This window comes from Ursus americanus, chromosome 12 (assembly GCF_024610735.1).
Source record: "Ursus americanus isolate L20-20 chromosome 12, mUrsAme1.1.p, whole genome shotgun sequence".
Lineage (NCBI taxonomy): Eukaryota > Metazoa > Chordata > Mammalia > Carnivora > Ursidae > Ursus > Ursus americanus.
The window spans coordinates 17199044-17212673 of NC_142138.1; the positions used below are offsets into that span (position 1 = coordinate 17199044).

Here is a 13630-nt window from a genome sequence, read left to right on the forward strand (position 1 = left end):
TATATATATATATATATATATATATATATATATATATTTCCTCTCTTCTCTATTTGCATGATCAAATTGTGATCCAATTAATTTTAATGGAAATGTTTAAGAAGGAACTTTCAGGAGACTTTACCCTACTTTTCAGGGCTTTCTTTGACCCTCAGGCTTACTGTGGAAAGAGAGATCCTGTAGGTCCCTTTCTGGGTCAGTTCAATTCTTTTTGCCATCTAAGATCTACCATTTAAGGTTCCAACCAACCTGTATAAAAGTTGATATAGGTCAGGCAACTGTGGGTTCTATGCACTCAAAAGGATTCTAAATTCTTCTAAGAATAGCGGTTGGTTATGTCTGGGTTTAGGGAAATCCTTATAGTTCTTAATTCAGGCTGGGTTCATGATTTCAATTCTGTAGCCAGCATATCTGGTTCATAAGCAAGATGGATGTTTAGAGGCAACTGACATTTTGAGGTCTTCAACGAGGTCTTTGGGAAAAGGTAGGGCATCTTGTCAAGGTATAGTGGTGAGAAGAGTCAACAGAGGTACAGAACCAGACAGGTCTGAAGAATAGAGAGAAGGAGAACTGGATATAGGAAGGCAACCAGAGGACAAAGAAGGAAATTATTTACTAGAGAAAACAAGTATAGTATTACTGTTACTTAGGTTTGTCAAATGACTCATTAGCTTTGGGCAAAACATCCTTTAGTAAAGCAATTCTTTTAATCAGAGTTCTGTTTGTGTACCAATCAAACGAACAAAAAATTCTACTCATTGGGCCTGAGAAATATTAATTCCTTTTATCTTCCAAAGCATCTCTCAAATGAATAATTTTGTTCAAGTTCAAACATTCCCTAGAGTGGCCACCGAAAGCCTAAATAATCTTTGGTGAAGTTGTGTCATGTAGAGAGATAATTGAAAAAAAATAGGATTCTAATGAGAGTACATATAAGACAGGAGTTTTTCCCGAGACTTGGAAAGGATTTATACTTAAACAACCCCATGAGAGCTGGCAACAGTCAGTTGAAATTGATGCTTGTGCACTTTGTGTCTCAGGGCCCCAATGTGACAGTTGGCAGCCTCTAAATACAGACAGACAACCCAGAAGGCAGGGAAAGAGAAAACAGTCTCTCTGGATCAAAGCTAAGCTCTTAGGACAAAATATTTAGATGGAAGGAGAACCTTACCCATTGGGGACCCACAGCAAAATATGTATGGGTAAGAACCTCACACTCACCAGTCTATGGGGTGGTGCAAACAACAGGCCTACAAGGCCTAAGCAAAAGCACAGAAGAGAGCAAAGGGATAAAAAGGAATGGCCTGATTCCATCAAGGATGCTGAACAAATGAGAGCTAATAACAAAACCCACCTACTACACTGAGAATAGAGAGCCAAGAATCTCAATGCAAGAGTATGGAGTTCAGACCCAGGGTTCACTCACCATATAAGCGCTGAGTCAATCAGCTGTGAACAGCAAGGCACAAGGGGCATCTGTGGGTGCTGCACCTGCTCGAAGGCTGGTGTCCATGTAATGGGCAGTGAAGACCATATCTCAGTGGAACCTCCAGAAAGCTAGAAATCAACAAAGACCACCAAAATGAGAACAAGCAGAGGCTATTTATTCAGAGCTTGCTGTAGCAAGGACTTAGTTGCTCTTACCTACATTTGGTAGAAATTCAAAGGCAGGCAGGGTAGTGGGAACACCTTTCAGAAGGAAAATTGGGAAAGTTTCAGGTATGCTTTAATTGGAGGTTGTTGGCATGAGGAAGCTGGAGTCAGGCTAACTAGAAGGCACCTTATGTGATCAGTTTGGGGAGCATATTTGGCTTTCTCTGCTTAGTTCTGAGTTGGAAGTAAGAGCACAGAATAGAGCAGTTGGCAATCACTGACCAAACCCTGGGCAGACTGCTGCAGAGGTATAGTTGGCCTTTCCAGGTTGGTTGTTGCAGAGGTCATAGGTCAGAGTTCTATTGTCATATATGGTCTGGCCATTGTCTGTTTATATAATCAGTCTCTTGACCTTTTAAATTTTCTATTTCATTTTCCTTTAATTGTCCTTGCTCTTTGTGTTTATAATTGCAAAAGTTTGGCACAATCTAAATATCTAACACTAGGGGATTATTGGTGGCTTTTAAATTTGTACCATTTAATCCCCTAATGTTGGTCATTTAGAATTTCTGGGCACTAGTTTCAAGTGGAGGATGCAGATTCTGTGGACTTTTAAATAGGCTGGCTCCAGATTAATTAAACTCTAGCCCAAGACATACTGGGTCTTCAGCAACACAGGCCAATGGAAAAGCAAGGAAGATAGAAATTAACCGTATGGGGATAGGGTATAATAAATGATAGCAAAAGCTACTATTTTAAGTCACTGAATCTTCACAACATCTTTAAGGATGCATTTTTATCTTTATTTTACAGATGAGGAAATTGAAACAGAGAGGTTAAGTAATTTACCCTACATGTGCAACTAGTAAATGGCAAAGCAGCATTCAAGCCCAAGCTGGCCACACTCTTAAGCATTATGTTTTTAGCTAACTTAACTAGGCAAATTATGCCTGAGGGCAACAAGAGCTGGACTCTGTAGTGGTTAAGACAACTGGATGTGGAGTCATCCAGATCTGAATTCAAACCCCAGCTCTAGCCCACACTGGCAGTGTGATCTTTAACACGTTTATTAACTTATCTGAGCTTTGAGTTCCTGATCTGAAAAATGGAGAGAATATAACTAGAGCCAGATGAAATCTACCAGGATCCAAGCAGCTATATGTAAAGCATCATAATATTATTGAAAATGAAATGAAGTAGGAGAAAAGTATTTTCCAGAACTTCTTTCACAAAGAATGGAATACGTAGCTAGGAGGAATATTTTAATCAATTGCTGGGGAAGGGAGAGCAATATTAAGTATAAATAAATAGTTGCTAAACCACCTCTAAGTATAGGTATATCTGATTAATAGTAGGACTTTGTTTGGCAGAGTACTTTATGAAATCTTGGGCCAGAGTGTACTTCTCCCATAAATAGAAGAATGGCTGGCTGGTCAACAGGAACCCCTCTATTCACTTCCCCCACACTACCCTCAGCCTCTCTATAAGTACTAGAAATTTAAAGATGGTCAATTTGAAAGAGCACAAATTATTCAGCTGCCATGATGTCCATGTGCCTTGTCCTGGCCCAGCTAAGGCTTAACTCATAGAAACATTGTAAAGATTAAGTGATATTTGGTACAACCACATGATTGCCAATATTTGACTGGTCTGACCTACAAAAATGGTAATATGGTATGGTTCAACCCAATAAAAGGATTGAGAATACTTTAACCCAGGACCTGGTCTTAGGTGAATCCCTTGTAAATAGTAACTAGTCTTATTATCACTTGCCAAGAGGAGGCCAACTGATTCAGGCATGTTTCTGTCAGGAAGCATTTTAGGTTCAATCTAATGGATGGGGGAATTCCCAAAATTTAGCAAATACTGGCATCATGGATTGAAACATTAGTCCATTCAAAGCAGAATGTCTGCCCATCAGGTGTCTGGCACTAGACACAACTCCCAGAGGGGAGTCCTAGCAAGAGTGAGGCTAGATTGTTGGAGTTTCCCAACCAGCAGACTGTGGGGGATGTGTCTATACTTCATCAGGGCATTAGGAATGCACACAGGGACACTGAGGCAGAAGCCCAGGCCGTGCACAAATCCAACTTGAAAGACAAAGAGAGGAATGGAAAAGGAATTAGTTTGATTTCTCTTTCTGTTGTCAATCCCAAAATATTTTCCACAGCAGAACAGTTTGGGTGTAAGTTTCAAGGAAAGGGGCTATGAGGTCAGAGAACTTCACCCCTACCTTGGAGATCTACGATGTACTTTCATCCAGTAATCTTCATTTGACAAACATTTGTTCAAAGCTAACAGATGCATATTAGAAGCCCTAAAAAAAAAAAAATCTTATGAAGAGCATGTTTAATTTTGTTAAACACTGTGTTTCTCAAATATTTAACATAACTTTTATTCTTCATAAAATGCTTAACATTCAGTGGAAACTAACTTTTCAGAAGATGCTTTGGGAAATGCTTCCCTGGATTATAAACTTCTTATAAGGATATTCCGTGCGCTTAGTTCAACTTTTTATCTTCCGTACCAAGCACAATAGCTGGCATAGAGTTGAATTTAATAAAGGTCTTTTGAACTGAATATGCATAATTAAAAGTATCAACTAGGTTATTTCTCACATCCCTTTCAGCTTTCAACATCTATGTTTCTGTGATGCATAGATGTACCTAAGAATATACTAGAAATGACCATCATCAGTACCAAGGAGACAATGATTAATAAGGATACTCTGGTTTTTCTTTAGTTCAAATAAATGTTTTGCCTTTTAACAAAGAATCAAAAGGCAGTTCTGAGTAAAATAAAGAAGGTCAAGGAGAGCTTCCTGGAGGAGGTGTAAGCTTTGAAGGCATCAGTGTAAGGGTTGACAGAGATGAGGGGCTAGAATGATGAGACGGAATACAAAAAAAAGGAAGACAGGTTTTTTAATTAAGATCGTTATGTTTCTTTGTATTTTTTTTTAATGGCCTTATAGTCTTTGAGATTCCTTCTATCAAGTAGTTGGGTCATGTCCCCTTTCCTTGATTGCTTCTACCAACAGAGTATGTCAGAAATGATACTTTGTAACCTCAGAATCTAGACCATAAATGATCATGCAGCTTCACCTGTTGTCTTTACTTTCTCTCCCAATGCTCCTCCTTGGGACTGCCAGGTGCCAGTGATGTGGGTGAAGGAGCCATCTTAGTGGAGAACCTTTGGTTCCATTGGTAGTCCCAGCTTTTGAGCTGTTTGAGTCACCCCATCTATTCAAGTCTTATCAGCTGAGGCTTCATATATTATGGAGCAGGGAAACACCATTCTCCTGGTACCTTGTCTAAATTCCCGACCCATGGAATCCAAGACACAATTTACAGTGTTTCTTTTATATCACTAAATTTGGAGGTAGTCTGTCATGCAATAATAAATAACTGGAACAATTATGACGGCTACAAGTGCAAAACTCCGACCAAATTAGTGTAAGCAAAAAGAAGAAATCTATTGGCCCATGCATCTGGAAAAAGCAGGAACTGAAGCTGGAACTGATTTTGTTATCAGAACTCTCTCCCCATTTGTTGCCTCTACTTCTCTTCCTACATTAACAGGAAAGAAAACTTGTCCCTTGTAGGATCAGTTTTCATTTAAACTTCAAGCGAAGATATTGGCCCCACTGGATACTGTGCACATTCCTAGGTTAATAACTATTGTTCAAGGACTGGAGGTCTAAGAATGGCTTAATCCTCGAGCCAATTTCTCTGGCTAAGGACAGGATCTACGATAAGCAGCCTCCACCAGAACACATCATTAGAGCAAGAGCAATTTACCCCAAGAGAAGGGGCTAGTCTAGAGAGACAAAGCAATTCGCATATATTACAGTGGTTTAAATATTATTTCAGGGCTGCTTTCTGAAGCAGAGTAGCACCATGTAGCCACAGATGGGGTGAAGTGTGGGATGAGAGGGTCTCCCCAACTGAAGATGGGCAAGAAGTCTTAAGCCCCCAAAAGACTTGGAGGAGTATGCTTTGCTAACACCCACCAGGTATTTTTTGATGAACATGAACATAATTTCACACTGGCCACCTCACTAAATCTTTGCAACCACCCCAGGAGCAGGGAATGTTAACCCCCCCACTATGAGTAAAGAAAACAGAGCTCAGACAATCAGAGTTACTTGCCCAAGGTCATATGCTTCTAGGGGTCAGAAGTAACCTTCAGAGCCCAGACTTCAGTCTCCAAATCTAGAACCCCATATGCAATTCACATGAAAAGCAGTGAAAACACTGGACAGGGTGTTATCCACCCAAACTAAGAAAAAAGCCTTATATTTCTACACACAAAATCTAAACACAAATATCCCGAAGTCCTGGTTGTCCGGACATAAATAAGACAGCAGGGAGTCAGGTCTTGAGACAGGCAGAGACAATAACCACAACCTGAGGGACTTGTTTTCTCCATTGTCTAAGTGCCCTTGGACCTCAGACAAACCCCATATTTCTTGGAAACGTGTATTCCTCTGAGAGCCAGGGAAGGCGTGTGGTCCAGTAAATGCAATTAGCAGTCTCACCGCGCGTTTCCTCGCCTGTTGTCTCCCAGAGTGCAGTCATCAGAGAGCTCACGGTTTCAAAGCACACTCTTCCAAATGACAAGAGTCGCCGGCAGATTTTAAGTGGATTTGAGATGTCTATCTCAGGAGTTTTGGGGATATATGAAAATATTTACTGAGCATCTCCCTTGAACAAGACTCAGCTCTAGGCACAGAAGGATACAGGAATGAGAGCGAGACACAGAACCAGCAAGAGACGAAACTCTGGCAAGTTATTAACCTCATTTACAATGTAGAATTAATAATATGATGATGGTACACAAATTTATATCTCTGGCCTGGCCACTCCTATAGCTCTAGTCCTTTATATCCAAATGCCTATTCCAAATTTGCTCTCAGGTGTTTCACAGGGGTCCCAGAATCCACATGACCAATGCTGAACTAATGACTATCTCCCTCAGTTCTGACCCTTCTCTGGTGTTTCTAGTTTTTTAAAATAAAATAAAACTCCCAGCAATTCCATCCCAATATCTTCTCAAATTGAGAATCTCAAGCATTAATTTGGAAAACATATCAAACACACCACCATCTCATGTCTGAACTCTAAACCAAAGACAGCTTTATGCCCTTTTGGCCACTACTAGCAGGGACATGGGGGCAAGCCTTTACTTTTAGTTGTTCCTTGCACGTCAATGCCTGACCTCCCCGCAAACAGGTACACTTGCTCTCTGTGACTGCGTCTGGGACCCTGCAGCACTCACAGCAATGGTCAAGCTATTCACCAATTGTTCTGAGTGTAGACACCCTGCGAGAACAACTACAGCAGAGAACAGGACCATGTAGGCCACAGCTCAAATTTTCTCATTTTTTCTCTGCAGGGCAATAGTTATCAGGACTGACCCGCTGAATTTATTACAAATTCCTCAGAATGACTCAATCACAGTAGTGATTCTGAGTTGCAAAGAAGGACCTCATTGAAGTCAATGGGACTGAGATTTGGAGATGTTTAGTTTGTACCTCCAAAAGGGATAGAATTAATCATATTGTATCAACAGATTGTACCCTAGACCGTACAATTTTCTCACTGGACCGTGAGCTCCTTAGGACCAGGAACGATGTCTAAACTATATCTCTTGTCCTCATGGAACCAAACGCTGTCAATTTCAGAAGATGTGGACTGAATCACTTTAGACACTAAGCTTCCTGCAGAAAGACATGAATTTTCCATTTCTTTCAATTCCACTATAAAACCAAGAGATACTTATTGAATTGAGAGTCTTGGATTTCAGTCCATGGTTTTCAGTAATTAGACTTCAATTTGTACCTTTAATTAAATAGCTAATTGTTGTTAATTTCAGTGGATAGTCCACCAAGATTGTAGTGAATGAGCGTAAGGGTTGCTTGCTTTTTGGCAACCATTTTGTGAGTAGGGAATTTAAACCTTAAAAAGTAATATGGCATTGTGGTCTATCTGGGTTGAGAGAATGTACTTATTCTTTAGGTGGAGAGGTCGGCATTAGTGTAAGAGGAGAAAGGGGGACTGTTAGCTGAACTGCATGGAAACCATTCCTTTCCTGTTAGAGCCGCAACTCCATAATATATGGCATATGCATGGGACATCTGAAGCCACAACAAGAGGGATGGTGGCTACAGAGGCAGCATTTAGGGTTGAACTGAGATAGGGGGTGTCTCTTGCATGGTACTGGAATTAATTTGGTCTTGCTCTCTCTTGTTTCCAGTGCTTGGACACCTGTTTTATATTTGACTTTTCATAGCTATCCCACAAGCTCTCATACCACACAATAGAGGTACAGGCATGGTAGGTCAGTGGAATGACTTTTTTTTTTTTTAAGTAAAGTCCAAATGAATGGAAATAGATCCAGGAGGAAAATCATAAAAGGCATGACTTCCTAAGATGTTTACTCTCTCCACGGATAGTACAATTCTACTCTAGAAGTTTTCAGGGACTGGAAAGTGTTATAGGTAAAGGCAAAACGCTATTAACAGGGACCTTTTGTCTGTATCTCCTGTCCAGACAACTGGAATCTCTTTAAGGTGCTGCACCTGTCCCTACATTATACATGAGGCATCAGTTAAAACAGCTGGTGTTGTGGCTTCTTCTACTGACTTCATTCCTTAACCATTTTCTATTTTCTATAGCTCACATCTCACATTCTTCTGATCTAGAGTGTTCTAGTAAGTGGCCTACCTTTTCATGTTTGCATCCTGTCTCCCCTCCTAATTCCACTTACAGCATTTTTACAGTGTAGAACCCAGGCTGCTCTGGACACGGATTGCTCTGCCTCCCCCACCACCCCCTAATCCCCTCCCCCCTCGGCTACCTTGCTTTTGGCTGTTCTGGATAACTGAAACTGCTTCTCAGCCCTAGGCCTCTTTGCCTCCCTGTGGAAAGGACTCTTATCAATCTCATCCTTTGGTATGGGCAAGACTGGACATACCCTTGAACTCCTGAAGCTACATTCTGATAATACAGCACTAAAATGTTTGGGGGAAGGAAAAATCCATGGAAAGTAAATTAAAATCAAAAAAAATATCTGGTAAGGGCCATAAAAATGATGAGACACGTCAAGAGTTTAAAATCTATCCAATGGTTTTCTACAATTACTAATAACTCCCCGAAAACAGACATGGCATGTTCCTGCCCACTGTATTCACCAATTTTTATGTTGATTAACTTAAATAACTTGGAGCCTCTCTCACCCTCCAGAAAGCATAAAACACCTCCTTTTCTGAACAAAGGAATGAAAAGGTGAAGTAAGAGCCTGAGTGAACATGTATCTCCAGAAGCTAGCCCCAGAAGTACTGTGAAAAAAGTCTGGCTTCACTGTAGGAGTTGTATGTAACCCACCCTATAAATCATTCAAGAAGGTAATGGAAGACTGAATGCATGAGAAGAAAAAGAGGATGTTAGAGAAAAGACTGCTGGGAAAATCACCCATCTCCGGAATTACCATGGATTCTCCTTCCAAAACAAGAAAATATGTACATGTGAGTTCTATTCCATTTACAAGGAGTGATGGAGACCTTCTTTATATCAGACACTCCTTTCGAGAAGAAGCCAAACAAAATACAGCCCCTGACCTCAATAAGCTGACAGTCAATTAGGTGGAAACACAGATAATAATATTTATATGACAAGCACCAGATGCTAGAGGACCACTGCAGGGGCACCTAGCCCAACCTGAACACTCACAGGTTTCCTGAAGGACACATCTGAACTGACCCTTGAGCGCTGAGTAAGAATTATGGAAATGGGCCTGAAACTACCCAAAAGATCTTCACTAGTCCATCATTATTTTATAATAACCCAGTCCCACACACATGTTCTGGGGCAGGGAGACTTGGACACTTCTGCAAGGACTTTACAATCCAGTCATAGAGAGTTCTGCATGCATACAAACAGATACAGGCATTGCTCCAAGATTGTAAATACAGGCTATACACTGTGGTTCCAACTATATTAGTCCTAATTTAGTGTTGATACAGGAGAAGCAGGATCTGAAAGGGTCAAAAAGATTATCTTTATCATTAGTATCCAAAATGTCTGAGCATCACAGAATTAGAAGTAGGCTCCTCTAAAGATAATGAATCTAATCCTCTCAGAAAACTGAGGCAGCTGATGACAAATTTCACGTCCAAGTGCATATGACCAGGAAGTGGTGAAGTAAGCCTGAGAGTTCCCTGAAAGTTTATTTAGGTGAGTATTTCCAGTACTTAAAATATAGTTAACTCTCAGTAAATATTTGTTGTGTTGGGGTTGAGGGAGAGGGAGAAGCAGGCTCCCTGCTGAGCAGGGAGCCCGAGGCGGGGCTCAATCCCAGGACCTTGGGATCATGACCTGAGCCGAAGGCAGCAGCTTAACCAACTGAGCCACCCAGACGTCCCTCTATAGGATAATTTTAGGGCAATCCTAAAGCACTGATTTCCAGAAAGGCAACTGAGATGAGGATATCACAATAGATTAATGCAAGAAAAAAAGATCATTCCTCAAATAAAGCACTTATGGAGTTAGATTTTAGAGACCGAACAAAACAGTCCATGTCCAAGGGCGTGATACAGTCAAGAACTGTATTCTTAGATATTGTGAACTTCAACTCAGCAAATCTTTTTCAAATACCTACTGTATGCCAAGCATTTGATTCATCTCTGACATGCAAAGATTAATAAACCAATACCTGACCTCCAACTCCACTTCCTAGGAAAAGAGACAATACATCTACCCATAATGTTTTGCCAACCTCATAGAAGCAAACATGAAATGTTAAGGGACCAAGTGAGAGGGGGTGTTTGATTCTAACTTAGGTGGACTTGTAAAAATGAGAACATTTTATCTTAGCCTTGAATTATGATTAAGTCTTTAGCACACGACAGGGACATCATAGGCAAAAGGAACAAAATAAGAAATCAGAGAGGCACAAGACAGTGTTTACAACTGGGAATTCCAGAGGTCTGATGCAACAAACACAAAAGAAGCGCCTCCTGTAAGGAGAGGTAGCCCAAGGACTGGGTTAGACTGGGAGCTACAAAAAGCCAGAGCTACAAAAAGTCTAGGTAGTCAGAAGAAGCAGGTAAATTAAGCACAGCTGAGGTCACGTAGCAGACACTGTTGCGGCCCCATCTGTATCCCTTCATCATGCACCATTTCTGTACAAGCCAGCCCAACTTCCACTGCTACCATCCAGGACTCTCTTGCTACCATAGCCCACTCTGCCTGCATGCGAGCAGTCCAGAGTGCTAGAGAATTGATGTCTGCTCTCTCCCTTCCCCAAGCAAGGATTAAGGGTGAATAAATGCCTCTCTTCACTTAATTCAGGTAGGAAAACCCTGAAACATGTGTTGCTCTGTAGAACTAGGCTCCAGCTGCCCACGTTTTTAACTTCTTTGATAATAATTCTCTACCAGCTTCCCTCTCTGCCTTGTCTTACTTTTTCACTCTCTTACTGAGGTTTCCTAGGATCCACCCTCAAAACATACCATTTACATCTGACTTAGTGTCAGGGTCTGTTGCTGAGGGCAAGCCAAACTAAGACACTGTAAGAAAAATGATCACAAAAGACAAAGTCATCATCAGGAAAATAAAACCAATGGTGAGCTTTGAAGACCATGACAATGCTACCAAGACAAACCAGGGGAGAGAAGCTAGTAAGTAGGAAAGTGAGAGAAGTTTTAAGATGTGGGCTAGGAAGGCAGTAGGCAGGGGCACAGAAGGGCAAGAAGGTCAGAACTAAGGCTATGAAAATGATAGCCTGATGTGTCAGTTACTTGATTCAAGGGCAAGCCTCATGGATCGATGGGTACTTAATCATTTTGATTTGGGGATCTCTGTGAGAAACTGATGAAAGCTTTGAACTTTCTATCCAGAAGGGGGTGGGGGGAAGTACGTACAAACAATTGTGCTTGGAACTTCAAGGGATTCCCAAACCCCAGATTAAGAACCCCTGATTAAAGGCTGTGAGGCTGGACTCTGAGGGCCTTGATTGCCTGCAGAGTGCTTTAGCGTTCATTCCATAGGCAATGGGGAGCCAGCAAAGGTTTTTACTGTTGGAGTTCCCAAGTGGTTATAGTTTTCCATTCTAAATGGAACCCAAGAGGGGCGCCTGGGTGGCACAGCGGTTAAGCGTCTGCCTTCAGCTCAGGGCGTGATCCCGGCGTTCTGGGATCGAGCCCCACATCAGGCTCCTCCACTATGAGCCTGCTTCTTTCTCTCCCACTCCCCCTGCTTGTGTTCCCTCTCTCGCTGGCTGTCTCTATCTCTGTCAAATAGATAAATAAAATCTTAAAAAAATAAATAAATAAATAAATAAATGGAACCCAAGAAATCTGGATGTTTTTAACAGATTGAAAGAGAGATTGGGGGGAAGCGCATAGATAATTGAGCTCCTTGTTGGCCAAAAACATTTTCTACCAGATGCACTCTAGGGCTTCAAAGGCCGCTGGCTGCAGAATCCAGATGCACCTCAACGGATGCCACAGGGAGTCACTTCCACAGCCAAATGTTTTGGCCTCAAAAATTCCTGGAGCAAGACAGATAATGAATGGAGCTGGAAACAAACTCAGGACAAACACAGCTTTCTATATTACTACATGTAGCAAGTCTGGGATGCAGAGTGGACAAAGGGAGGGGGGGCAGGAAGACAGAAGAAGAGAGGCAGAAAACAAAAGAATCCATTTGGAGAGATAAACAGAGCTGGGAGGGCAAACTAGAAAAAATGAAGGGTAGGACCTATCAGAAATATAATTGTAGGAAACAAAGGCTAATTTGAGAACAAACAAGAAAGGTGTAGAGAAAGAAAAAAGATAGTAACTGGACTTGAAGGATCTGGAATAGTACTAGAGAGAAAAAAATTCTCTTTCTTCTATAAATGAATTCAAGGAATGGCTCTCATATTTTGAGTATCTACTGCATAGAAAAACTACATTCAACATCACTATACACAATAATCCTACAAGTAAGGTGCTATCCTCATGTCACAAGTAAATAAACTGAGATCTAGAAGAAACTTGCACTAGGCCAACAGGTAAGCAGTGGTGTAACTGGGCTTTGAACCCAGGCCTGACTTGGAAGTCACACACATCCCAGAGCTCAGATTTGTAGACCAAACGCAACTGAAGCAAAGACAAATTACATGGCCTATACATCGAAACAAAAATGAAGAATTGTCCATGCCTACTAGTAATGTCCACACACGACTAGTTCTTGTTGCCCTCATCCCAGAGCTCAGATTTATAGACCAAACACAACCGAAGCAAAGTCAAATTACATGGCCTATACATTGAAATAAAAATGAAGAACCGTCCATGCCATTTCCTGTCTTTTGTGGACTGATGGAGCAGGAGGAGGCTGTTGTGGCTGGTCACCATGATCATCTGCACGATGACCTCTGAACCTTCACTATCCAAGCCACCTTACTGGCACAGCTCCACTACTCAGTCAGGGCACGACCCATGGGAAAATGGGAGGACTGGCATGCTACAGGCAAAAGGACCTCAAAGAGGGTCATCCAGACAGATACCTTCAAGTTTCTGGAGTGGCCCACGGTGAGGCAGAGAGCATGGATGCTGAGCCAGGTGATTTAGATACAAATTTTGCCTGACCACCCATTACCTCAACAACCCAATGAACCTCTCACAGCCTCAGTTTCTTTTCTAGTAAAAACCAAACCATCTTTTCAGGGTTAATGCGATGACCATACAAAATAATGGATGCATGTGTCTAGCTCTCAAAAACTAGCAATTTTGCATTCCAACATCTTCTCATTCTCCTCCATTTCTATTTGAACCCTTTTGTGTATATGTTCCCTATGAACCCACCACCAAAGCCTGTTAGCACCCTAGTTATAGCTCTTTCTCTCACTTCATTCCATGTACCCATATTTGATATCTAGTATAAGAACAAAATTAATTTGCTTTGAACTGTACAATTTGCAAAACTTGTCCAATTCTATCATAGCATCTATCTTTACCATGAACCTAGGAAGTGAGCAAACAGGAATCATTACC

The 13630-nt window shown here is 41.3% G+C and overlaps 1 long non-coding RNA gene across 1 annotated transcript; it reads right to left on the minus strand.

Moving 5' to 3' along the window:
• Window positions 1–1425: 1425 nt before the first annotated feature.
• LOC148109150 (uncharacterized) lies at window positions 1426–3912 on the minus strand. Its single transcript, XR_015726197.1, has 2 exons — window positions 3827–3912; window positions 1426–1557 (listed from the first exon to the last, which is right to left on the minus strand). It is a non-coding gene; the product is annotated as an uncharacterized LOC148109150 (long non-coding RNA).
• Window positions 3913–13630: the final 9718 nt, after the last annotated feature.